Below are 27,037 nucleotides of genomic sequence, written 5' to 3' on the forward strand. Positions count from 1 at the left end.
ACAAAGTAATAGCAATATTGTACAATGATCAACTGCTATAAACTTTTCTACTCTCAGCAATACAATGATCCAGGATAATATTGAAGAACTTATGACAATGCTATCTAACTCCAGAGAAAGAACAGTTGAAGTCAGATGCAGATCAAAGTATACTATTTTTACATTAATTTATTTATGATTTTATTGTGGGTTTTGGTTTTATATAAGTATTCTCTTACAACAATGACCGACATGGAGGTATGTTATACATGATAATACACACATAATCCAGATCAAATTGCTTACCATCTCTGGGAATGGGGAGGGAAGGGAAGTAGGGAGACAATTTGGATCTTAAAATTTCAGGAAATATGTTGAAAATTGTTGTTACTTGAAATTGGGGAAAACAAAATATCTTTGAATAAAAAGAATTCTTCATAAACTATGGTACTGAGGACTGAAGGTAATATTCCATAAGTGGCATAATTGGAGCAGCATTCAAATGGAATATCTGATCCAGAGTTCTGAACAATATGTTTTTGTTAATGAAGTTCATGGCAGCATGAGTTTTTGCTGTTTTTGTTTTTCACCATGTTATACTTTTGACACATATTGAATTTGTTGGCCACTAAAGCCTTTAAATATTGGTCTTAAAACTTTGTTAGTTAGATTTAATTCATCTGTACTCAGATGATTTTTTTTTGTACTCAAGCTTAAGACTTTACATTTATTGCTATTCAATTTTAGCTTTATGAAGAGAATGAGGGAGGATGATGAGAGGAAAGCGTATGATCCACACTAGTATCCTTATGATGTTAAGAAAAAATTAGCATGGTGAATGGATCCTTTGTCATGAACACTGGGAAAGATGTGAACAAGAGTGAGACATGACAGACAGACATGTATAGCTTGTGATCTCCTTTGTTGGAAAGATGATTCACATTTTGTTTAGCTATCCCAATTGATCAATATCCCTTCAATTTCTAGTTCTTTGTTACCACAAAGTGAGCTACTATAAATATTTTAGAACATATTGATTCTTTCCCTTTTTCCCTGGTCACTTTAGGAAATAAACTTAATAGTGATATCACTGGGTCAAAAGGCACATACAGTTTTATAAATTTTGGGGCATATTGCCAGATTGCTTTCCAAAATTGTTGTATCAGTTCAGAGTTTTACCAACACTATGTTAATGTCTCTAATCAATAATGATTTAGAGAACTTTTTCATCTAGTTACAAAAAGCCTTGATTTCTTCATACAAAAACCCTGTTCATATCTTTTGAACATTTATCATTTGGGGAATAGTTCATATTCTTATATATTTGACAAAGTTCTCTATAAATTTTAGATATGAAGCCTCTATTTGAGAAAACATCTTTAAAAAATTTCCCCAACTTATTGCTTTCCTTCTAATCTTAGCTACATTAGTTTTATTTGTACAAATCCTTTTCATTTAATGTATTCAAAATTATCCATTTTACAACTCAGAATGTTTTCCATCTTGTTTATTCATAAATTCATTTCATTTACATTTATGAAATGATATCTCCATTTGCATAGTTAATATATTTGGTACATCATTCAATTAATATGGGATCTTTTTTGAATTTGACTGTTTTTCAATGTAGTTTTTTATGTTTTTTGCCATTAGTTACCACTGAGTGAATAGTTTAAGTGGATGCTGGGAGCAAAAGCTGGATTTCAAAGAGCTGAAGGAGTAAATGAATGGTGAGGAGTTGAAGACAATGAAAGAAGACTACCTTTTAAAAAGATTTATGATAAAGGGAAGGAGGGTTTGAACTATAAAGGGTAAAGCAAATGTATGTGTGATGTGTTTGTGTGTATTTAGAGGTGATCACACACTGGTGATATAGATATACATCTATATGTATGTGTTTATACATACATATATACATACATATGTGGAGGAACCGTACTTTTCTTGTGAATAATTTGTTAAGAATCAGTGGAGAAGGAAAATGATGAAGGAGACAGAATTATTTTTTAAAAACCCTTAACTTCTGTGTATTGGCTCATAGGTGGAAGAGTGGTAAGGGTGAGCAATGGGGGTCAAGTGACTTGCCCAGGGTCACACAGCTGGGAAGTGTCTGAGGCCGGATTTGAACCTAGTACCTCCCATCTCTAAGCCTGACTCTCAATTCACTGAGCTACCCAGCTGCCCCAGAAGAGGGAATTATTGAAGGAATAAGAAGCTCAATATTATATGGCATGGTAAATAGAAAGCTAGACATGGAGTTAACACTCCGTCACCTACTATCTCTGTGTCCCTGGGCAAGTCACTTATCCTCTCTCTGACTCAATTTCATCATCTCAAAAATGATGACTTCAAAGGACTGTTCCAGTTCTGTGTCTATGAATTAAAGGTAAGGAGCCAGAGAAAATGAGAAAGGAGAAGTGTTATAAGGAAGAGATAAGTTTAGGAGGAAAATGTAGGTTTGCAGAGGATAGATGCATGAGACCAACAGGGAAAGATTCTGGAATGCTGCAGGGAAGGGTTAAGCTAAAACTCAGAGACTGTTGGGTCTGTCTGTCTCTCTCTGGATGTGAACCTGGAGGGAGTGGATGCCAAGTCCTGAGGGTTGGATCCCATCCTTATTGCTGTCTCTGTTGCTGCCCTTGTGCTGTGTCCTTGGAGAAGATCCCAAGAGCCTGTATCAACATCCAGCTGTCAGTAAGCAGAGGTCTGAGTCCAGTTGGACTTTCCCTGGATCCCTGCCTGATCTGTTATAGACTAGTATCTCTAGGAACAACCAAGAGAGGGTTTTAGTGCAGGATATTTAGAACAAGGATTGAGTTTACAGATAGCTAGGAAAGAGTAATAAGAGTAGAAAATCAAATTGCTGAAGACCCTTCGTGAGAAGGCTTTAGATTTTGGGGGTACTTAGCTAGTAAAATTAGTGTCAGGGATTTCTTCTTTCCCTCTTAACCTCTCCTTTTCAAATAAAAGATACTTTTCCATTTACTATGACTTTGGATATCTGTGTACTGGTCCCAGACCAGGCTCTGACCTGGCCAAGGTTGTCTTTTAGACTCTTTCACTCACTGTGTAGAAACCTTGATACTGGCCCAAAGTAATCCATTTAATCCCATCTAGTCCCATCTCCCAAATACCCCTATTACAGAAGACAGAGAACATAAGTGGATGGGCTAGATTTATGAGGCAAAAAATGACTTTTCTTACTCTGAGGCTGGAAAGAAAAATAGAAGAAGGGTTAAAATCTTGAGAAGTGTTGAGTTGGAGAGGAAGGAAGTTAAGGAACTCACATCAAATCCCCTTGATCCTCTCAGTAAAGTTGGAGGTGAAGTCATTGGCAGAGAGTGAGAGAAGTGGAGGAGTGGGATTAAGAGTTTGAGAAAAATTCAAAAGTTTTCGCCAAGCTGCTCTATGGAGTATCATTGAATTTATTCTGAATAAAACAATTGCCAAGCATCATTGAGGTCCCATTTGATGCCAAATAGCTTGAATTTGTAGTGGAGAGCCAACTGGCCCAGTTTTGTTATTTTCTCCAACAATGCTTAATCACCTGGGAACAGGAAAGAAAATATAGAATAGAAGAGTTTTCTAAAGAGATTAGGAAGGTGTAGGGCAATGTCGGCATATTAAATTGACTAATTGGAAGAGTTTCTAAAATAAAAGAATCCTGAAGTTGAAAAGGTAATGAGAATTCTATCAGCTAGTGTGTGACCTCAGAGATTTGTTTACCAGGCTGGATCTGCAGAAAAGCAATCCAGCAGTCTATTTTTGGAGGGAGTGGGGAGATTCTAGTTTCTGACAAGTTGGCTGAAGGTGGCTTGGCTTTGAAGATTATGTACGGTGATCCAAAGCCATGCACAAATAAGAGAATTAATGTGTCTAAATTCTTGACTCTGATTAGTGTTCTTGATTATTTTGTCTAAAGTTTAGATGTACATTTGTGCTTTCTTTTAGGGCAGTGAAGGCAAACCTATGACATGCATGTCAGGTTTGACATGTTTAGCCATTTTCAATGACACACGGCCACATGCAGCTACATACAGAGAAGTATGGGGCCATATGCCAAGGATGAAACATTTGCTGTAGTGTAGTGTAGATACTCTGTACACTATAGATGACAATTCGACCTATGTTCATTTACCTATTTTGGTTTATTAAATAGTTACATATTACAATTATACATTTTTTGTTATTTAAACTATAAATATCATGAAATTATGTTTTTTTCCTCGAAGTGACATACCACCTGAGTTATGCTCGAATTTTTTTTTTGATGAATTTTGACACACAAAGCTCAAAAAGTTGCCCATCACTGTTTTTAGAAGGTTGGGGCTAAAGTCCATAACAGAGAAATACAATTAGTGATGGTTAGATTGATTGAAAAAAAGACTAATGACATCAATTCATTCTCACAGTACTCTCTGTGAAAACCCCCACTACCAAATGATGCAGTGATGTAGAAGCTGGAAAAGTGTGAGTTAGTGAATGGGTTGATAGTTACTGATCTCTGGCAATTTTATGGGTATATCTGGATGTGATAGGAAGATGGTATAATATAAAGTGCTGGAATTGGAGTCAAGAAGAACTGAGTTCAAGTCTACTCTCAGATACCAATCAGCCATGTGACTCTGGGCAAGTCACTTAATCTTCTGGTCTCAGTTTCTTTATCTGCAAAATGAGGATAAAAAAGGCACCTACCTCTCAGGGTTGATGTGAAAATTAAGTGAGATGAGACATATAAAGTGTTCTGCAAACCTTAAAACATGATATTACTATCAGTATCATTATGTGGCTTCCAATTTTACATTGGCTTCCAGAGTACTGGATTCCCTTAAAAGATAAGCCTTTGTTTATAACACTGTAAGTAAACTGAAAATTTAACACTCTGGGTTCTGATCATGTCACACACACTCTCCTGTTACCTCTAAGAGAAAATACGAAATGCTGTTTGGCATTCAAAGCCCTTCATAACCTAACCCCTTCCTGACTTACTCTTCAAAAGCGACACTGGTCTTCTAACTGTTCCATGTACAACTCTGCTCTAGGCATTTTTCTCTGGCTACCCCCCCCCCCCCAAATCCCCGGAACACTCTCCCTCCTCCACTCAGAGTACTGAACTTCCTGGCTTACTTGGAGACCCAACTAAAATCCTAACTCCTAAAGGAAGTCTTTCCCAATCTTTCTTACTTCTAGTGCCTTCCTATTTATTCTGTACATACCTTGCTTTGTATATATTTGTTTGCATGTTATCTCCATCATTAAATTTTATACTCCTTGATGTCAGGGCATGTTCTTTTTTATTTTTAAATTTTATTTAAAAAAATTGTCCATGGTTACATGATTCTTGTTGTTTCCTTCCCCTCTTCCCTCCCCTTCCCAAAGTTGATAAGCAGTTTTACATTGGGTTATACATATATTATCATTCAAATCCTATTTGCATATTATTCATTTTTGTAATAGAGTAATCTTTTAATCTAATACTCCAAATCATATACCCATATAAAAAAGTGATAAATCATATATTTTCTTCTGTATTTCTATTCCCACAGTTCTTTTTTTGGAGGTACAGCATTCTTTCTCACAAGTCCCTCTGTGTTGCCCTGAAGCATTATATTATTTTTAGTAGAAGAATCAATCATATTTGATTATCCCACAATGTTTCACCTTCTGTGTATAATGTTCTCCTGGTTCTGCTCATTTCACTCCACATCAGTTCATGGAGGTTTTTCCAGTTCTTATAGAAATCAAGTAGTTCATCATTCCTTATAGCATAATATTATTCCATCATCACCATATACCATAATATGTTCAGTCATTCAGGGACTATCTTTTGACTTTTTATACCTCAAGCACTTATCACAGTGCCTAACACATTCTTATTCAGTCATTTTTCAGTTATGTCTGATTTTTTTGTGACCCCATTTGGTGTTTTCTTGAGAAAGATACTGAAATGGCTTGGCATTTCTTTCTTCTGCTCATATTATGAATGAGGAAATCAAAGCAAATAGAATTAGGTGACTTTCCCAAGGTCACAGAGACAGTGTCTGAGGCTATATTTGAATTTAAAATAAATGAGTTTTCCTGACTCTGGGCCTGGTACTCTATCTATTGCATGACCTAGCTATTTCCTGACACATAAAAGGCACTTAATAAATGTTTGCTGAATTGAATTAAAACTGAATTGTATTCATACCATGTCCACCAGATGCCTATTTTGGGGACAATGTCAATAGAATCCTACTTAATGTGGGTTGTCCAAAGGATTCAGTTCTGGTCCTTCAGTAGTCTCTAAAGGGTGGTTCCTGCAATAGAAATAGTGAGTTTATCAAGAAGGGAATGTAATTGGGAAAAGATAATGATTTACTCAGGTTAACCTCTCATTGTAGGCAAACTCTAAGTTGCAGACCAACTGAGAGTTCTCTCCATTAAAGAAATTAGATCAGGGGAAAATATGTCAAGTACTATGTTAGGTTCTGGGGACTTAGGACTAAAATAAAATAGTCCCTTACCTCAAGAAGTTTCTATTCTAGCCAGAGAAAACAACATATACGCAGATAAATCAGCACAAAACATGTAGAGAATAAATACAAAGTAGTTTTGGTGAGGAAAAAACTAACTTGAATATCAGGAGAGTTATTATAGGATGTGATACCTAATCTATCCTTTGAAGGAAATTGGGGATTTTTTGAAGTAGAGGCTAGGAGGAAGAATATTCTAAGCATGGGTAATAGTCTTGGCAAAGTCACAAAGGTAAGTTATGACATGTTAAATTCAGGGAATATGCATCCTGCCTATATAATGCTGCCTATATATTGTGTGTATAATATATAATAGCATGTTGCATATATGTGTATATGTATGTATACATACACATATTCTATATAGACATATTCAAATATATGTATATGTGTATAAACACACACTCATACACTCCACTTAAGGAGATTCCAAGGAAATCCCAGACACAAATGTGATGAAATTGGAGTATCAGCTATGATTCTTTCCCCCCAAAGTGCAAATTGCATTAACCAAGCCTTATTATTAAATATTGCCTTTTCAAATGGGAATTCTGACTTGCTGGTAAACTCTACCTGAGGTGTGGGATCCATTAAAACTTAAAAGAATTCTGTTCAACTGGAACTGTGAGAGTGTCTGAATCTATTAAGACAGTAGCTTCATCTTTTTAACCCAGGGGTTCTCTGAGTCTGTTTTGGGAAGTAGTTCCCTATCTTCAGAACAGACAGTTAGAAGATTCTTCTAGAATACAGGAGAAGAGAGAGTCTCCCAAGACCATCATCATATTTTTAATATAGGGGTCAAGGTCAAGGGACCTAGTAGCAGAGATTTCCCAGAGCCCTTACATAGACTGAGGAAGATTTTTGTGGGCTGAAAAATGTTTGGAAGCTCTCTACAATAGTAGCTTGAAGTACTTCATGTATTGCTTTGGTTTGGGGTTTTGTGGTGTGTATGTAAGCAAAATTAGACAAGTTTTCAGTTTTAAATCAAAGTTTCATGTCATTTGAAAAGCGGAACCTTTGTGAAAAAAGTGGTTAAATGTCAATAACCTAAGATGGAAACTAAACCATTCCAAGACACAAAGCATTGGGGAAAAAACCCCTACAACCTGGGAAAAAAAAGAAAAGCAGATCACCCTGTTTAACTTGGCAGTTGTGTATTACATAGTTGGGAGCAGATAAATTGAAACCCATGGTGGGGGCAAGTTTGTGTTCGTTGGGTTTTGTTGACCTTGGCCAATAAGATAAATCTTTTCAAATTTTGGAGTTCATGTCATTATTTGGATGGCTTTCCATCTTTTCTAATTTGTCATTTAAAAAGGAGTGTTTTGCAATTATTTCTCTCTTGAATTTCCCTCCTCACCTTTCTTTTCTTTCTTTAATATATGTGGTAATGATCTCTTTACCCAAAGAACTTTGGAAGAATTTTTTTGTTTCTCAATCAAATTTGATCATAAGAACAATGAAAACTGTGCATGTATATATACTATATAATGTATGTGTCCTAGGACACACACACTGTGTTTGTGCCTATCACAAATGAAGTCTAAGTTGGTCATGGGTTTACTTAAGGCAGGGGTTCTCAACTTTTTTTGTATTATGGACTCCTATAGCAGTTTGGTGAAACCTATGGACTTTCCCTTCCAGAATAATGTTTTTCAATACATGAAATTAAATACATACATTTACAAAGGAAACAAGTTTATTGAAATTCAGTTCTGTATGGGTATAAATATATAAAAAAAACATAAGTTCGTGGATCCCTGGAATAAGAGCCCAGGGCTTAAGATGTTGTACCTTAATTTTAAGTTTCCACGAGTTTAAGTTCTCTTCAAGCATATTCTCCTTTTCCTAGGACTGAAGGCTTCTCTGTCAGAATGGTCAAGGACTCTTTAATCATGCAGAAATACGTAGGCAAAATTGTTTCTCAGAGTTGTCCATACCTTTAGATGGAATTGGCACTTGCCTATGGGGTATGTTTCTTACCAGGTAGCCTCTGATCAATTTAAACCATTTCTAAGAGTCAGAGTCTATTGTGATTTTCCCCCCTTTATATTGTTGGCTCTCCTTGTATTCTTAAGGCCATTCTTGTCATCTTTGCCGTATCAATATGCTACTTTTAAACATAAAATTTTAAAAGGAAAAAGGCGTCCCCATCCCACACCTATAGCATCATCTAGCCCTAGGCACATGAAAGCAATCACTTTATTCCTTAGTCTTTCATCATTACCTGAAAGTATTTTACTTTCTTCTGTTTGGTCAATTTTTATGTTGACTACTCAGCTCACTGCTAGGTTCTTATGAAGGAAAGACTAAAATTTCACTGAATATCTAATTTTTTCTTTGACCCTCATATTTGTAGAATATTTTATTTGACTTATAAGCTATTTTTTCTTTGCTTTTTGGAATATCATATTTTGATTTTTTCCTTTGATTTCTTATATATAATAATCCTGTATTGTTAATATTGATTATACTTGGAATCTGAAGGGAGGTGGGTTTGTTGTTGATTATAAAATTTGTTGTTTGATATAGTAATTTTCAAGTTTTACTATTGTATTTCTCAGTGAATTAAACCTACGGTTCCTTAAAAGTGCATGTATGTGTATATTTTTTAGAAATTCTTTAGATTGGTAATTTATATGTTCTCCTAATATCAGACCCTGATGTCTTTTTCTAATGATCTGACTTCTTGGAGTATAGCATTCACTTTTTCTTTTTTTTTATAATTTTTGGGAAGACCTGCAATCCTTAGAATATTTCTTTATAGCCTATCTTCTTGTTTTGTATGGCTCTCATGTCTTTTGGTCACACTGAATTTATACCTCTGTATTTTTGTGTGTGTCAGGTCTGATATCCTCATTTTCAGAGCATCTTCTGTTTTGGAGATCCCTCTTTTGCTCTAAATTCTTATTAGACTTACTGTATTCTTCCATTGAATTCTAAATTCTCTATTTCTTTGAAATTTTCCCTTAATTCTTTGATTTCTCTTCTGAATCATTCTGAACGGTATAAAAGATGCTTTATTTTTGTTTCAGTGGGCTTTGCAATATTCAACTTTGTGAAGTGCTTGTTCTTGAAATGACCTTTTTTTGAGATTAATTTGTAATTCTCAATTATCTTTTTTTCTATCAGTCATTCTGCAGGCTTTTAAAAAAATAGTGCTCTTGTTACAAAGTTGTTTCTTCAAATTAATTATTCTCTTCAACAAGCATAGTGTTTTTGGTTCTCAGTTCCTGAAACTTGTATTCTTTTCTCTTTGAATACCTAAGTTTAACACATCTATAGCCCTTCAGGGGTGAGGTTAACCAGTTAGGATAGTGTTATAGAGGAGCTCATGGTGTCCACTCTGTTTAGGTCTATTTTCTTTCATTTCTCCACACAGCTTTCTTTGATTTAACTTTCTTCAGTCCCTAAGCTGACCCCAGGAGGGAACTGGTTTGGAAAGCATTGGGGGAGAATCTCCCAGTTCATGGCTGGGGTAAAACTCCAAAAAGCCTTTATACTAGGGTCCTTTTTTTGCCTATCTCCCACACCTATTGCTGGCTCCCTGCTTTTTTCTATTTAGTACTAACTTACTGTAACCAGTGATACACTTCTGGCTCCTTCCTTCCACCACAAACTTTTCCCCAGTGTTCATCATTCTTCTATAACCTTCACATTTCTTGAGCCTTTGGGCTGATTTGATTCATGGCCCTTAACCTGCCTTGTAAATATGCTCTCCAGGATATTGCTAAATTATTCATTTCAAAAAGTAATGATTAAATCTGCAGCTATCTTGATTGTAGGACTGGCTACAGAAGGGATGATAACATCAGTGGTAAGAGATCAGTAGCTTGTCCTTTATTGTTTTTCTTTAATAATGAATTTATAATGATTTTTCTGCTTTTAATAACAATAATAATGGCTAATATCTGTATAGTATTAACTATATGCCAACCACAGTATAGATAATAGTGATTTAATCCTAACAATAATGATAGCCAATATCTATATAGCCCCCAACTATGTGCCAGGTACTGTGCTAAGTGTCTTAATAATAATGACAGCTTACATTTGTATAGCATCTACTATATTCCAAGCATAGTGTTAAATGCCTCATAATTATTATCTCATTTGAACCTCACAACACCTCTGGGAGGCAGGTGCTGTTATTATCAGGAAATACATGCAACAGAGACTAAGTGACACCCAGGGACACACAGCTAGTAAGTAAGGCGAGATTTGAATCCAGGTCTTCCTGATGCTAAGTCTAGCACTGTGCCACCTACCTGCCTCATCTTCTTTTCTTGACTATGTTTCCTTCCTTCTGTTTTTTTTAAAATTATTTTCAGTGGTAGGAGAGTAATTGTACCTTAAGTTATTTCTCATTTTATTGTCTTTCTAGGATTACCCACATAATATTACCCATGTATTATTAACTCTATTTTGGAACCTGTGTTATACTGCCAAAATAATGTTAAGAGACTTAGACGAAACTTCCCAGAATGTTGAGTATACCTCTTTGTGGGTAATTTACAAGAGAACACAGAGAAAGGTTTAATAGAATGAGAAGCCATGAATGGGTTTTGATCTGCAGTGTTGTAGAGAGTCTCTTCATTGAGGCCACTCAAAGTTCCCTCCTGATGACATGACATCCTTATCTACTGTTTCCAGGCTTGGTTGTGCTTTTACCTGTACTCCCACGCACCTCCCCTAACTCACTGGTCCTAGAGGAAGAAATGGGATACTTTGAGCTTCCTATAACTTCCAGACTTTCCCACTTCTACCATCACTCAGAAATCTGTCCTCCTATGAGAGGTTCATTCAATCCAAATTTACACTATATTTCTTTATTTAACAAGTTCAGTGTCTGGCTTAGCCTTTCTATTCTCAAACTAGAGGATTTCAACATAAATATGAATACTTTTAAAAAAACTTTAAATTCTCAGTTTCTCAAGTCTACTCAATTCTTATGACTTCCACTACAAATCAGCTACACACAGAGATGATCATTCCCTGGATCTTGCCATTACCCACAAATGTTCTACTTCCAAGTTCATGAATTCTGTCCACAAGCATTTATTAATGTGTTCCAGGCATCATGCTGAGTTCTTGTGGTACAAAGAAAGGCAAAAATGGACAGTGTTCTCAAAAGATTCTAATCCTTCACTTCATTATAATCTGTTCTGTCTTCTTTCTATCTGCCTTACTATCCCCAACTTTTTTGCTTCGTCCTCACTGGGACCTTGAATCTCTTTGTCCTTCACCTCTCCATTGGCTACATTCTACTCCTTTCTTTGTTTTCTAGGCAAACCAGCTCAATTCTACAACACTATCTTCTATCTTTAACATCCTTTGCCTATTTTATAATATCACTGATCTTGCCTTGCTAAGCCCCCAGTCTTGATTGTTCCTATTATCTACTCCTTCCATCATATTCATGTTCTATTGAATGAATCTAGAGAAAAATTATGGAATTGTGCTGACTGGGTCCATTCCAAATTTATGTAATGTAATCTCAACAGGGACCCCACTATAGTAAGGCAATCCTTTAATACCTCACTAATTTAATTTGCTGGGGGCAGCTAGGTGGCTCAGTGGACAGAATGCTGGACATAGAGTCAGGAAGACCTGAGTTCAAATCTGGTCTCAGACACTTATAGCTATGTGATCCTGGGTAAATCACTTGACCTCTTTTTGTTTTAATATACTTGATAAAGAAATGGCAAATCACTCCATTTATCTTTGCCAAGAAAACCCCATGGACAGCACTGGCATGCTATGATCCACAAGGTCAGGAGGACACGACTGATTGACTGAACAACAATTAATTAACTATCCTATTCACCCTAGTAACTAGACAAAACCTTCTTCATCCTTTTAGCTTATAACTTTGTCTCTGACTACTTTTAGCTCTGGGGTGTCAGGAAGGGTTTGGGAAAGACTAGCTCCTTTAGGCTGAGGGCTAACTGTGATCTTTTCAGGGTTGTTCATCTACCTTTGGTATCCACCTTTTACCTAATTCTCACCTGTTAATCCAAGAAGCTGAAGCACATGTAGTGGTCAGCCTCTGAAAAAACATTCTGGATAGATGGGTTAAACCAGGTTGGGGGTAATCTATAGGTTTCAAACTTGTCTTGAGTTAGGGACATAACCATCCCAAGCATCCCTGGCAGAAGGAGCTAATGAAAACAATTTGTTCTAATGTCCATGAATAAGGCTGAAACAAGTTCTGTGGAGTTACTTTGAAACCTCATTCTCACTGTTAGTTAATTTATATATACATATGTATATCTTTATGTATTGTAACTTTGGTGAATATAGCATCCTTAAAGACCAAAACCATGTGCTTTGTCTTTCTTTGTATCCCAAGAGTTTAGCATACTACCTAGAGTATTGTAAGGGCTTAATAAATAATTTTGACTGCCTGTCTACCTAATTATTGAAGAATGGTGATTGGTGAGCTTCCTTAGAAGGAAGATGAGTTAACCTTAGGCTGGATGAAAAAACTTCTTTATGGCCTGGGAAGTGGTAAAAGTTCCCTGGTGGCTGGAACTTAAAACTTGATCGTAGATTTAGGGTTGCTACTCCCTTAGATGAAAAGTTGGGAATAAGCTTAAATTTAGTGGCAGGGCAGTAACTAAAACCCAATTGCTGAGAGCTTTGTAAATAATGCACTGATTAACAGAAGTTACAGAGTTTACAACTTGTTGCTTAGGCAATCACTTGGCTTTTCTATGACTCTACTTGTATTATCCACCTCATAGTACTGATGAGAGGGAAATTCTTTGTATAAAGTACTATATATATATATATACACATATATATATATATGAATTGCTTTTTTCCTTTTATAGAAATAGCACAGATTTTCCCATGATTGCTTAAGAAATGTAATAGTTAGAGAATCATTAAAAATCATGGTCAATAACTATTGTTTGTTGTTTTTAAAAAAACTCTCTTACCAGCAGGGAAGTCTGATGACTTCTGGGATCACAAGAGTGTGGTGAAGCTTGCCAATAAAAATGTAAAAGAATACATATTTTGTTATGAAGCAGAAAAATGTTATGTCTAAAATACAAAAGTAACCTTATTCTTTGCATGAGAAAATGACAAAACAAGGAAAAATTTGGATTTGTCTTATTTTTTTCTTGTACACTTGAGTTAAAAAGCTTTTTCAAAAATAAGAGTAATACTGGGGCAGCTGGGTAGCTCAGTGGATTGAGAGCAGGCCTAGAGACGGGAGGTCCTAGGTTCAAATCTGGCCTCAGACACTTCCCAGCTGTGTGACCCTGGGCAAGTCACTTGACCCCCATTGCCTACCCTTACCACTCTTCCACCTATAAGTCAATACACAGAAGTTAAGGGTTTAAAAAAAAAATTAAAAAAAAATAAGAGTAATACTTAGTCACTAAATCCTATCCTAAAAATATTATTTAAAAAACAACGTGAAAAAATTTCCTCTAAATTTATCTCTTTTTTCAAAGTTATTCTTTATTATTCATCCATTTTCATTTATCAGTATTGGCAGGATAAATAAGACATAATCCAAAAAATATATGTAATACATGTCACAAATGGGTGCATAAATACACATTCATGCATGTATACCATGTTGCATTTTCACCTAGTGCATATACATACATATGCATATCTATGCATTTGTATGTGCATTTATGATATGTGTATAGATACAGATTTTCCCACAAATTTGAGCAAAGTTTTATGCTTACTTATATTAAACCAATGGTAAATCCCAAAATGATTTTTCCCATTTTCCCATTTAGATATAACTAAAGTATTTCAAGTTAAAATATTGACTGATTTGAATTTCACCTTCTCTTGGCAAACTCAACAAACAAGACAATGCAGTGGAAAGTGGTGCTGGATTTGAAGGTAACAGACTGGGGTCTGAATGTCCAAAGCTCTCAGAAAGTGGGTCTCAGCAACTGGCCCACCACAAAAGTTCAGCTTATTCTCCCCTCTTCCCAAATATGCCATATCCTACCCAAAACTTGGACAAATCATGTCACCTCTCTAAGAATCATTAATCAGACCAAATGACCTCTAATGTCCAGCTGTAAAAATATGATCCCATGATAGAATTTATTTCTCTTCCTTTCCCCTCTAGGACCTGGCCTAGTGAGCTTCACATAGTGGTACTCCATAAACATCTTTCAAATTCGGTCTGTCTACTTATTCCTGGTAGAAGTTCTGACAAGTCAAAAAAAAAGTCAAAACATGTGGCCAACACCAGTGGCATCCATCCCCTCAACCCCCAGTCCCATTCCAGTTAATAAATATTTTTTTATACCAGCCCTAGGAATCAGTCCTAGATTCATTTGGATCCCATCCTACCATACCTTCTGATCCATTAGTTTTCTATATATACCTAATGATTAAAAAAAACAGTGTATTCATTCTTCCAAATATTCACTACCTACTTACTGTTCATTATCTCTAAACATATGTTGTAATGTTCTTACCTACTGTTCCTTATCACTAGGCTAAGATAACATATCTATTGCCAAATAAAAACTCAGTCAATTCATAGAATTAAATCCTTAGTAATATGACCATAAGAGAAAGTTTACGTAAATCCCTATAATTCTTCTGCATTCATACTCAGGATGTTTGTGGCTAGATTATAGCATTTGGAAGTACAGGATAACAACTTTGGAAATGCTGAGTCCCTGGGATATAGTATAGTAGAATTCACGAATTGTATGATGGGAAAATTTCTTTCCTTCTTGCAGCCTCATTTGTAAAATAGGATTATTAATACTTGAATTACTTTCCTTGCAGAGTTGGCATGAGGAAAGCATTCTATAAACTGGGAGACATATAAATAGCAGCTAAAGTTACTGTTCACTAAAGCTCTTTTTATATATCTCTTTTATAACTGAGTACGAAATTTACCTATAATTTTTTGTTCTCTAGACTGGAAATTAGACTGAAATTATGAAGCATGAAATTCAGGAACCATTCAAACACAAAATCTGGACAAAGATGTTTCTTGCCTCTGTTTCCTACATCCAGGATTCCATATCCTTTCATGGAGACATCTTCATTGCTTCCCAGTATACTTATTCCCCTTTGCCATTCCCCCTTCAATGTTAGTGGAGCTGCTTTTTCTTCTCACTTCATTGAATCTTCATTTGATGATGTCTGAATTGATTTTACCACATCAATAGATTTAATTATTTTGAACTTAAAATTTACACCTAGGAAGTTCAACCCATTCGTTTCCTTTTCCTTTTAAATACATTGGGGATCACTCCTTAATGTGCCTTAACATATGTTATTAAATTCTTTTAGATTTTTTAAAGCTCAGATGTTCAACGTAGAGGGAACAGAGTATAAGGTAAAAGTATGTTGAGCTTGGAGTTAGAAAACAGGTTATAGTGGTGGCAGTTGGAGCAGTTAGGTGGTGTAGTTGATAGAGTGCTGGACTTAGAATCAGGAAGATTCATGTTCATAAGTTCAAATCTAGTGTCAGACACTTACTGGCTGTGTATTCCTGGGCAAGTTACTTAACCTTTGCTTGCCTCAGTTCTTTATCTATAAAATGAGCCAAAGCAGGAAAGGCCAACCATTCCAGTATCTTTACCAAGAAAACCACAAATGGGGTCACAGACTCAAACACAAATGAAATTACTAAACAACAATGGGAATGGAATGAAAGAGACAAAAACAAAAATTTTGAAAAAAGAAGTAAGAGGCCTTGGTGCCTGATTGAATGTGTGGAGTAAGGGAGAGGAATATACTAGTAAATAGATTATGAACTTGGTTAAGTTACTTAGGATCCTAATAGGATTATAGCTCCAGAGCTGGAAAGTATCTTAAGGGTCATTTAGTCCAACTTCTTCATTTTATGGATGAGAAAACTGAAAACTAGAGAGATATTAAGTGGCATGTCTGGATTCGAACTTAGGGTCCGGTTACATCAAGTTTACTCCTTTTCCCCCTGGATTACAGTGTCTCTTAATGTCTTTGAGTCTTTTTTCTTTCTTTCTTTTTTTTTCTAACCCCTTACCTTCTGTCTTAGAATCAATTCTGGGTCTTGGTTCCAAGACAGAAGAGTAGTAAGGGCGAGGCAATGGGGGTTAAGTGACTTGCCCAAAGTCACACAGCTAGGAAGTGTCTGAGGCCAAATTTGAATCCAGGACCTCCCATCTTTAGGCCTGGCTCTCAATCTACTGAACTATCCAACTACCTCCTGAGTTGTGGGAAGCCAATAAGAGAATAGATAAAAATCTGAGACTCCTCTTTTGACCCCTTTTGTGGTCCTTGTGATTTCTTGTTGAAATGAATTGTGACCTTATTGAAAAGCTTTATGTTCCTATCAAACCTGAATTTAAAGGGTTAACACTTTTAACACAGCAAGGAATGCTGCTGCCTGTTATAGCCAAGGCCAAGATACTCCCCAAATTGGCTTTCTGATAAGGACCTAGTCAAAATTCAGCCTTGGCCTTGGTCTATTCTGAAGCCAATGTTTTGTGTTGTAACTTCTGCGCATCTGCAAAGTTTTGGGGGGGTGGTTCTTTTGTGTGAAATGAGTCTTGAAACATATATAATAAACTCCATGCTCCTGGCTGAGTCTTAGTTTCTTCATGAGAAAGTTGGAGTAGGTGGTTAATAATACTTTTTCTTTCTCTGAAAGTCTATGATTGAGAGTTCACTGTCATGGTAACAATAAATAATTATTGAAACTGAGTTGGAAGAGGAAGAAGAAATCCCTGAGAAACTTTGATAAAATCTAGGATGGTTTTAGTTCTTGGAGACAGGAAATGTCAGTCAGTTGGTCAATCATTAAGCATTTATTAAGTGATTTCCTATGTGCCAGGTTTGGTATTAAGCACTGTGAATAAAAATATAAGTAGATGGAAGTACAGTCTCTGCTTTCAAGTGGTTTACATTCTAATGGGGGAAGATAGCATGCAAAAGGAAGAGAAGAAACAAAGACTTCCCTCAAGGACATGGTAGAGGAAGCCTGAATAAAATTGGGAGAGGAATGAAATATTGTTGGCTTGGCACCCTTTTAAAAGGGAAGTTCTGAGAGGAACAATCCAATTAGAAGACAAGGCCACAGGGGAACAGGGCACTTTTTAAAATTTAAATTTATTTGTTGCATTAAAATACCCAGTTAACTCCTTTCCTTCCCTTCTAGAAGTCATTGAGGCAAGAAAAGCTGTAGTGTATCTACTTCAATTCCTCAAAAACTGGCACTATTTCCCTAGAAAGGAAGGTGTGCAAATATCAAAAAAGATCTAGAGAATTTCCTGAGAATGGAGGATAATTTTGGGGATATAAACTGATGAAATGGTAAGGTAGCCTTCTAGAGGGAACTTTGAGGTGGAAGAGTTAACTATCAGTTCTCTCTCACTGTCTTCCTCAGCATTACTCTTCATCACATAAATGACATAGACTTCTAGAAGAAGGAAATAGTGGAACTAAAGTGAGAATGTATTTCTCTTGATTCTTAATGGACTCAGATGTGAGTTCTATATTTTAGGTTGATATTTTGGCTATTATACAAGCCCCTCAGTGAAGGTGGAGACCATCCAGAAAAGATTAGGGGTTTTTTGATTCCAGTTGAGGAAAGAGTCCTTTCTGCATCTTTTATTGCATCAATAGTAATATACAGGGTATTCAGGGAACTCTAGTACCTCTGGAGTAAGGACTTGCCAAGCCCTTTTCAGGGCTGCTTTCCTCTTCTGGTGTCCACCTGCCATCCAACTCTCATTTGTTGTTATGAGAAGTTATAGCATGCCCAGACATACCTTGAAAACCATTTTGATAGGCTAAACCAATGGTTCCCGAACTTTTTTGGCCTACCTCCCTCTTTCCAGAAAAAAATATTATTTAGTGCCCCAAGAAATTGATTTTTTCAAAATTTTAATAGCAATTAATAGGAAAGATAAATGCACCTGTGGCCATCACTGCCTCCCTGGATCGCTGCAGCACCCACCAGGGGGCAGTGGCACCCACTTTGGGAATTACTGGGCTAAACCAAGTAGAGGGTAACCTACAGGCATCAGACCTGTCAATGAGTTAGGGTAATCTCTACCCCATGTATGTGAAGATGTCTGCAGCACAAAAGGTGATTGAGAATAATTTATTCCAATGGCCATGAAGGTGGCAGAAGCAGGTGCCATAAAGTACTTAGAACTTGGTTAGCTATCAAAAAAGCCAAGGCCATGCTCTACTTCTTGAGTCATCACCAGTCATCTTGACTTTTGTCTTGCCACTGGACTTAGATAACTGGAAGAGATAATGAGGCGATTAACTATGTAATACTGCCTCACTTAAATCCAGTTTACGTACAAGTGAAAAGATATTAACAGTGATGCCATCCATTTTGGTCCTCTTCAGGGGTGAAGGATAACAACCAATCAACCAACCAACTAACCACATCAATAAAACTTGTTTTATGTCTGAGGTCTTGTGATTTTGAGTGCTTTAAAGAGAATTGGTGCTTTCATTAAATGTATTTTTTTTTTAACCCTTGTACTTCGGTGTATTGTCTCATAGGTGGAAGATTGGTAAGGGTGGGCAATGGGGGTCAAGTGACTTGCTCAAGGTCACACAGCTGGGAAGTGGCTGAGGCTGGGTTTGAACCTAGGACCTCCTGTCTCTAGGCCTGACTCTCACTCCACTGAGCTACCCAGCTGCCCCCTGGTGCTTTCATTAAAGGAGTGCAAGATAACCAAATTCTCAGATTCTTTTTGGGTGGGGAGAAGTGTGTTAGAAAGATTAGAGTTCCACATATGTATCTGGGTATTTTATGTCAGGAGGGAGCCTCTGACACAAAAGTTACAGGTTGTCTCACTTATTCGTAGATCTGTTTTATCACTTCCCATTTCACTCAACCCTCATTTTATTGAAAGATATTTGAGGGCAGAGACTGTTTCTGCATTCCATCACAGCCTTGCCTCTAGTACACATATAACTAAATGCCTGTTGATTCAAAGGGAAGATTCAGTGACCTAGCCAGAAGTAATTTCTATTGCTTCTGAATTTTCCCAATATTTTGTACTTTCTTTCATATTTCTCAGATCCTATTTTGTTTTATGTGTATATGTCCTATTCTCTCTGTTAAACTGTAAACTCTCTGAAGGAATGAGAATTGAATATTTGCTATGTTAGCTTCCACAGCCTTTAAGGACTTTGCACAAAGAAGGTGCATAATTAATGTTAGTTGCATGGAATTTAATTGTGGAGTTATCAGAAGGAGTTCTAAAGTGTGTCTAGAAAGGGAAAGGGATCTATTTGTACAATAATGATAACATCTCTTTTTTTGGAGGCAAAGATTTGGAATTTGAGAAGTTTTTCATCGATTGGCAAAGGTGACTGAACAAATTGTAGTATAAGGTTGTAATGGAATGCTATTATGTTATAAGAAATGAGAAGCATGGTTTCAAAGAAAACTTGAAAGACATATGAACTGATAGAAAGTGAAGTGAGCAGAACCAGAAGAATATTGTATTCAGTAACAGAAACATTGTAAGGACAATCAATTGTCAAAGACTTAGCTACTCTGATCAATACAATGATCCAAGATAATTCTGAAGGACCTATGGTGAAAAATGCCATCCACCTCCAAAGAACTGATGGACTCTGAATGCAAATTGAAGCATGCTTTTTTTAATTTAATTTAATTTTTTTGAAGCATACTTTTAAAAATTTATTTTCCTTGTTCAGGGGTGTTTTCTTTTGCAATTTAACTTTACATATATAAATTGAGATCATATTGCTTGCCTTCTCAAGAAATGGAGATGTGGGGGAAAGGAAGAGAATTTGGAACACAAATCTTTTTCAACTGAATGTTAAAAATTTTATACATGTAATTGGAAAATATTCAATAAAATAAATTAAAAGATTTAAGACATTTTTTGCATTAATATATTTTAAGTACACTAGTTCCTGTATCCTTGGATATTGTCTTGTTACTCATCTATTTTTTAGGACTCAGAGTGCTTTTGTCCTTCCCCAATCTCAGCTCCATGTCTCTGAACTGATTTCCCATGTCTCTAGTGTCTTAGGCCTTCTCTTTTCTCAAAACCAAAGCAACAAGGGTTTCAGTTAATTTCCAGAATTAGAACTTTTGAACTTTTGTTATTTAGAAAGAGAAGAGTGAAAGCCAAGTCAGAGGTCAGCACTTCCCATCTGCAGCTCCTACTTCAGTGGAAAAGTCAAAGGCTTGGAAAATGTCTGTTTTATGTTCTTTGGTTATTATTGTTGTTTTAATGGGATTTAGAATATCTAAATCAGTTAAAATGTATTTTCTGCCCTGTATTTGGTTTGTTTTAAAATGTATTTTATTAAAAGTGGCTCATAAAGGTAGAGTCCAATAGTCTATGTATTTTTAGAATTTAACCTGAGTCTGGAAATGAGGTTAATTTTTCTTTTCTTTTCTTTTGGAATAGGGGCAATCTGCTCTGACCTGTTCTGGCTAGAATACACACCCACAATGGAGAATGCATGAAACTGAACTGAGCTTTCGTGGCCACTTTAGGTCAGGCGTGCAGACCAATACTTTGGGATGACAAAGCACTCCCCTTATTGATGAATAAGCAGAAAGAGTTGTTAAAGAGAAAGGCAACTTCAATTCTCTTTTCTTTAATAATTTTTATGTTTATCATTATCAAAACAGTATCATATTATGTTCTACTAATTAATATATTATCAACATTAATATTTTATATTATATAATTGTATGCACATGTGTTGTACATGTGCATATATATACAAACACATATATGTATGCTTATACACATGTACACAAGAATGATCTATGAATATTTTTCCTAAGAAAGGTCCAAGATAATTCTACTCTTTGAACAGATCAATAATAAAAAATCATTAGAGCTGTGATTAGCAAAAAGCAAATGGTGTTTGGGACAAGGTTGCTGACAAGTGAGGACAAATGTCTTCCTCATTTCTTTCTTTACCTCTTCAAGCCCTAGAAGGTAGTTGTTTTTTCCTAGCCTTGACTTAAAAATCATCTTCCAAAGTCTTTAATTCTTCCCACCTCAAACATTCTACTTACCCAATCAAAAGCAAACAGAGCTCCCAGATTATATGGTACACCACACATAGACTGAATAATTACAAAGACAAAAGGTATGCAATACCTTCACATTTCTCATCATTTCCTGCTAGGTTTGAAACCTTGTTCCTCTTTATTCTTATTTAAGTATTCTTTATTTTCATGTCTACCAAATAAGATTATAGTAATGGTAGACATTTATGTAGATCTTCAAAGTTAAAAAAGTTATTGGTATTTAACATTTTGTTTCATATCATCTTCAACTGTGAATACAGAAGGAAGGATTTTTCCTTTTTATGCGAACTCAACATGTACATATTCAAGCATATGTGAATGACACTTGAAAGAAAAAGGCAGAAAAATACATAAGATAAAAATGTTTAATTACACTCTAAATCAGAACTAGTTTTCTAAACAGCATAAAGTCTTCTAACAGTTCACCCCTCTCCCTCCAATGCTTCTTCCTCTCAGAGAAGCAAAAATGTGAGTCTTTATAGAGTTTTGCACCAAACATTGGCTTCTGGATCCGACTTTGTTTGGAGTTCTCACTTATAAGAAGACATATCTACATCAGAACTATGCTTCTCTTTGTTTCATTAATGCTACTTGGTTATTAATACAAAAGTGGTGATGCTGGTGGCTCTGATAAGCCTAAGAAAAGTTGTAAAGAGCCCATGTATGTTCCTAGAAGAAGTACTTATTAGATAATGGAGTTTGCAATCATGCACAATTTCCAACTTATACAAAGGATCTTTGAATGTATTGGTCTGATACAAAATGTATATATCTTTACTTACTCCTCAACCCAAAAAACCATATTCTAACTTAAAAAATAAAAAAGAATGAGGAAGAAAAGCTTGTTAAAGAAAACTGACATATCAATGGAGTCTGATAGTAAATATATTTCACTTATATAGTTCTATCTACACAAAGAAGAGAGTTTAAATTTTTTTAGCTTTTCTCTCTTTTATTATTGTTTTTTAAAACCCTTACCTTCTATGTTAGGATCACAACTAAGTATTGGTTCCAAGGCAGAAGAGAGTGATAAGAAGCAGGCAATGCAGGTTAAGTGTCTTGGTCAGGGTCACATATCTTAGAAGTGTCTGAGACCATATTTGAGCCCAAGTCCTCCTATCTCCGAGTCCGGTAAGACCACCTATCCACTAAACCACCTATCAGCCCCTTAGCTTTTCTCTTGGTGCCAAGTTTAATTGTTATAATAATATAATATTTATTTTTGTAAAATTTCCATTTTTTATTGTTTTATAATTATTTATGTTGTTTTCCTGGTTCTGCATCATCTCATCTATGTCCTCCCATGCTTTTCTGAATAGTTCAAGGTGATCATTCTTTAAGGTGCGATAATATTTCATTATATTCTTTTGCTACCATTTGTTTAATCATTCCACAGTTGATGGGCACATTCTTTGTTTCCAGGACTTTAAGAAGCACTTCTCTTATTAGTTCATAGTCAGTTTTAAACTTTGTTTCATCCTCAGGTCCTAAACAAACTGGAAATGAGATTTCTAGCATTTTATGCACATTAACAATGCTATAACAAAATGATCTGCAAGACCTCTGGGATTTAAAATGGAATGATTTAACTTGTAATTCTGACCAAGATCTCTTGGCAACTAAATTAGAGCTAAAATTGTTGTTCATTTGGAAAAAACCCTGTGTTTAAAGAATATAAAAACTACATCACATATATGTATTTTATTTCAAGTGTTATTTTCCTCTACATTTTTGTGAGAAATCATATTTACATACTATACTTATGTATAGTAACAAAATTCCATGTTTCTTTTCTACTTTTTAAATAAAATTTCTAAAAATTGCTATTCTATATGTTATTTTCCCCTTCTAATTTGCATTTTCCCCTACAATCTTCTTACATATCTGGTCCTTAAAAAATCACAACAGTATTTAGTAACAGAAAACTCTAATTGTAAAAGCCCACACGTGTCAAAGAATTCAAAACTCAACACAAACATATCTAAGTTATATTTCTGAATTTAATAAAATGGACTTGCAAATGCCTAGCTATGATAAAAATATAGATATTTATGTTCTTATACATTAATATCCTTCTTGGTTTGACTGGATGTTACCATTCTTCCCTGAAGGGTTCTAATAAGACAAACTAAACCAGTGGTTTCTCTTTACCAAGAGGGCAGCTTGGTGGTACAGTGGATAGAATGCCCAAACTGTAATCAGAAAAACCCAAATACAAATCTGGCTTTATTAGCTGTGTGTCCTTGAGCAATTCACTTGGCCCTGGTTTGCCTTGATTCCTCATTTGTAAAATTGGGAGAGTAATAGCACCTATCTTCCAAGGGTGTTGTGGGGATCATTTGAGGAAATTATTATAAAATGCTTAGCACAAAGTAAGTGCTTTATGAAGTTAGCTATTATGATTTATCTTCCTTTAAAAAAATCTATAGCTCATCATTTCCTGTATGCATGTATAGAAATTCACAAGGCCTTAGTGCCAGAATACTAATAGGACAAAGTACTCTCTGCATTTTGGAGGTAAACTCCTGAACTCCCAGGTACAAGAATGCCAGGTGAGAATGATTCCAATGGCAAGTTGGCTGACTGATTGAATGTTTGCCCTAATCCTGATGCTTTTCCTACTTCTCAACTATAAACATTCCTCCTAATGTGGTCACTACATCTGAGTATCAGGGGAGTGCTGTAGACATGGTTTACCTAGATTTTTGCAAAGTATTTCGTAAATGAAATAATGTATGAGGTAATGAGTATTAGATAAAATCGTATCTGTAAAATCGTTTGCAAACTTTAAAGCACTAATAAATGGTAGCTATCATCATTATTAAATAAGTTCATGATACTCTTTCAGAAAAAATGAAGAAATGTATGTTAGATTATATGAATTTGGAGGATTTATGTAGTAGAATGGCATGGAAATGTGCCAGAAAATGATTAATTAAAGGACTGGGGATGCATCACTTGGAGAAAAGAAGACTTGGAGTGTTTATAATTTAAAATATTTGAAGGGTAATCATGTGGAAAAGAGTTTCAACTTGCTCTGTTTGACCTCAGAGAGCAGAAATGAGTGGAAAGGGTAAAGATGTCAAAGAAATTTAGCCAATATGAAAAATAACTTTCTAATAATTATTGCTTCCAAAAGTCTAATGGATTGTCTTGGGATATAGTGGTTCTTCCCTCACTGAGATGCGTCAAGCAAAAGCTAGATGAAAATTTTTTAAATATCTTATAGTAGGCATTCTTTTTCAGGCATTGCTTGGAATAAAGGGCTTCAGTGCTCTTTTCCAACTCCTAAAATTCTGTGGTTCCCTAAGGAATCTTTGTGATTTTGAATAAATTACAATATATCTTCATGCTTCAATTTCCTTATTTCCAGACTACCTTCCTCTTGCTCTACCATGCCACACTTGCAACTCTGATCCCCTGGAAGGTAGTTACTCAAGGTATGAGTTATTGGATCATAACTGAAAAAATTCCCCATCAGTTGGGGAAATGACCGAAGATATTGTGGTATATAAACGTAATAGGATTTCATGCAGGAATAAATAATTTAAGATCCCTTTTCAGAGAAACCCAGGAAGGTTTGTATGAATTGACTCAGTGCAGAATGAGCAGAGCCAAGAGAACAATTTATATAATAACAACAATGTTATAAAAAAACCACACACACACATAACCCAATTTTCAAGCCCTTAAGAACTCTGACCAGTAAAATAACTAGCCATGACTCCAGAGGACCACTGAAGAAGTATATATCATCTCCCTCCTGACAAAGGGGTGTTAGACCCAAAGAGCAGAAAAAATCATTTTTAGATGTGGCAAATAAGTGGAGATGTTTTGCAAAACTGTGATTATTTGCTACAAGGATTGTAATTTTCTTTATTTATTTGGAAGATGGGGGTTGAAGACTATAGTATTGGCTAGACTATTGGTTAAAAAGAAGAGAAAGAAAGGAGTATTATTTACATATTATTTAAATACTGAGAAAAGATTAGATTTATAGGGAATTTCAGAAGGAACCACAAAGAATTTTTTTGAAAGTGACATTGAATTTATTATATGCTTTCTAAAAATAAAGCTAAAAATAATAGAAATTCACAATTTCACATATATATCCCTTTTTGTTCTACTTTCTATATGGACAAGATTTTATTTGCTATTGTTAAATTCAGAAATAAAAGTTAATAATACAAAACAAAGTTCACTAACCTCTAATTTCAAAAGTTAAATAAAGAATATAACTCAAAGTAAAGATATTTACTGACTTAATAAGAAGAGTAATGAGAAATATCCCCTTTATAAACCTGAGGTTTATCCTCCCATAAATGCCCCAAGTGTCATAGGGAAGTGTTGTGAGGAAGATTAACAGAAGATAGTTGACTATATAATTAACACAATTCAAATCTCTAGAAGGCAGAATAATGCTTTTCCAAGAGGTATGTTCTTTTTCCATAGATGACTCTCTTCTCAACTGCCAGGGATGATTCTCTCAACTAATTACTTACAGAATTCTCTTGCTTTTTAAGACTGCCGGAGTTACTTCTTCAGCCAGGGTGATTTTTTTTTCCATATGGCCAACCTTGAGTTTGTTTTGATGGTCAAGTGTTTTGAATGTAAGTAAAATCATGTTTTCTTAAAATAGCTATTCTTCCTTTAGGAGATTCCAAGCTGATTCTGATACTTCAAAAGGGAAAATTCAGTTTTATAGGCAATTGATAACCATGCCATATGAATTCAATATTGTCACAACTTAAGGATAATTGTGATATAAGAAGAACTTACTTTTCTTCAATGTTTAGCCAAGGTTAAGAAGGTTAATAACTGAGTCTCTCTCTCTCTCTCTCTCTCTCTCTCTCTCTCTCTCTCTTTCTACCTATCTCTCTTACTCCATCTCCCCTTCTTTCTTTCCTTTCTTCTATTCTTCCTTCCCTCCTTCCTTCCTCCCTCTCTCTTCCTTTTCCTCCTCCTCTTTCTTCTCTTTTTTCATCCTTTCTTTTACGGTAACATGGATTTGCCTAAACAATGAATTATTTGAAATGATCCTGAGCTTTGAGGAGCAGTAGAAAGTTCACTTGCCTCTGGAGTCAAAGGATCTGAATTTATATCTTTCCTCTGATTCCTACTGTCTGGGAGTCCTTGAACAAGTACTTAACCTCTCTGGGCCTCAGAGTTACCTCATCTGTAAAATGAGGAGATTAGAATAGGTGACCAGTGTAGCTGCAGCTCCAGAGCTACATTGTTCTATTCTTTTAATATGGAGCTGCTGCTACTCACCCAGTTTGAATTCTTATTTTCTAGAAGAACTGTTAAAATTAGATGAATCCATGTAAATTTTATTGCCTCTTATGAATAACATCATGCATTTTCAAGATAATTAGGTGTGAAGGGTACTACCTCTAGTCATGAACCAGAGCAGTGCTAATTGGTCCATGCAAAGATCAAACCCATAACTTTGGGCTCGTTAGCACTTTCTCCCAGCCAACTGGGTTAGCATGACCCA

The sequence above is a fragment of the Gracilinanus agilis genome, chromosome 3, assembly GCF_016433145.1.
Source record: "Gracilinanus agilis isolate LMUSP501 chromosome 3, AgileGrace, whole genome shotgun sequence".
Lineage (NCBI taxonomy): Eukaryota > Metazoa > Chordata > Mammalia > Didelphimorphia > Didelphidae > Gracilinanus > Gracilinanus agilis.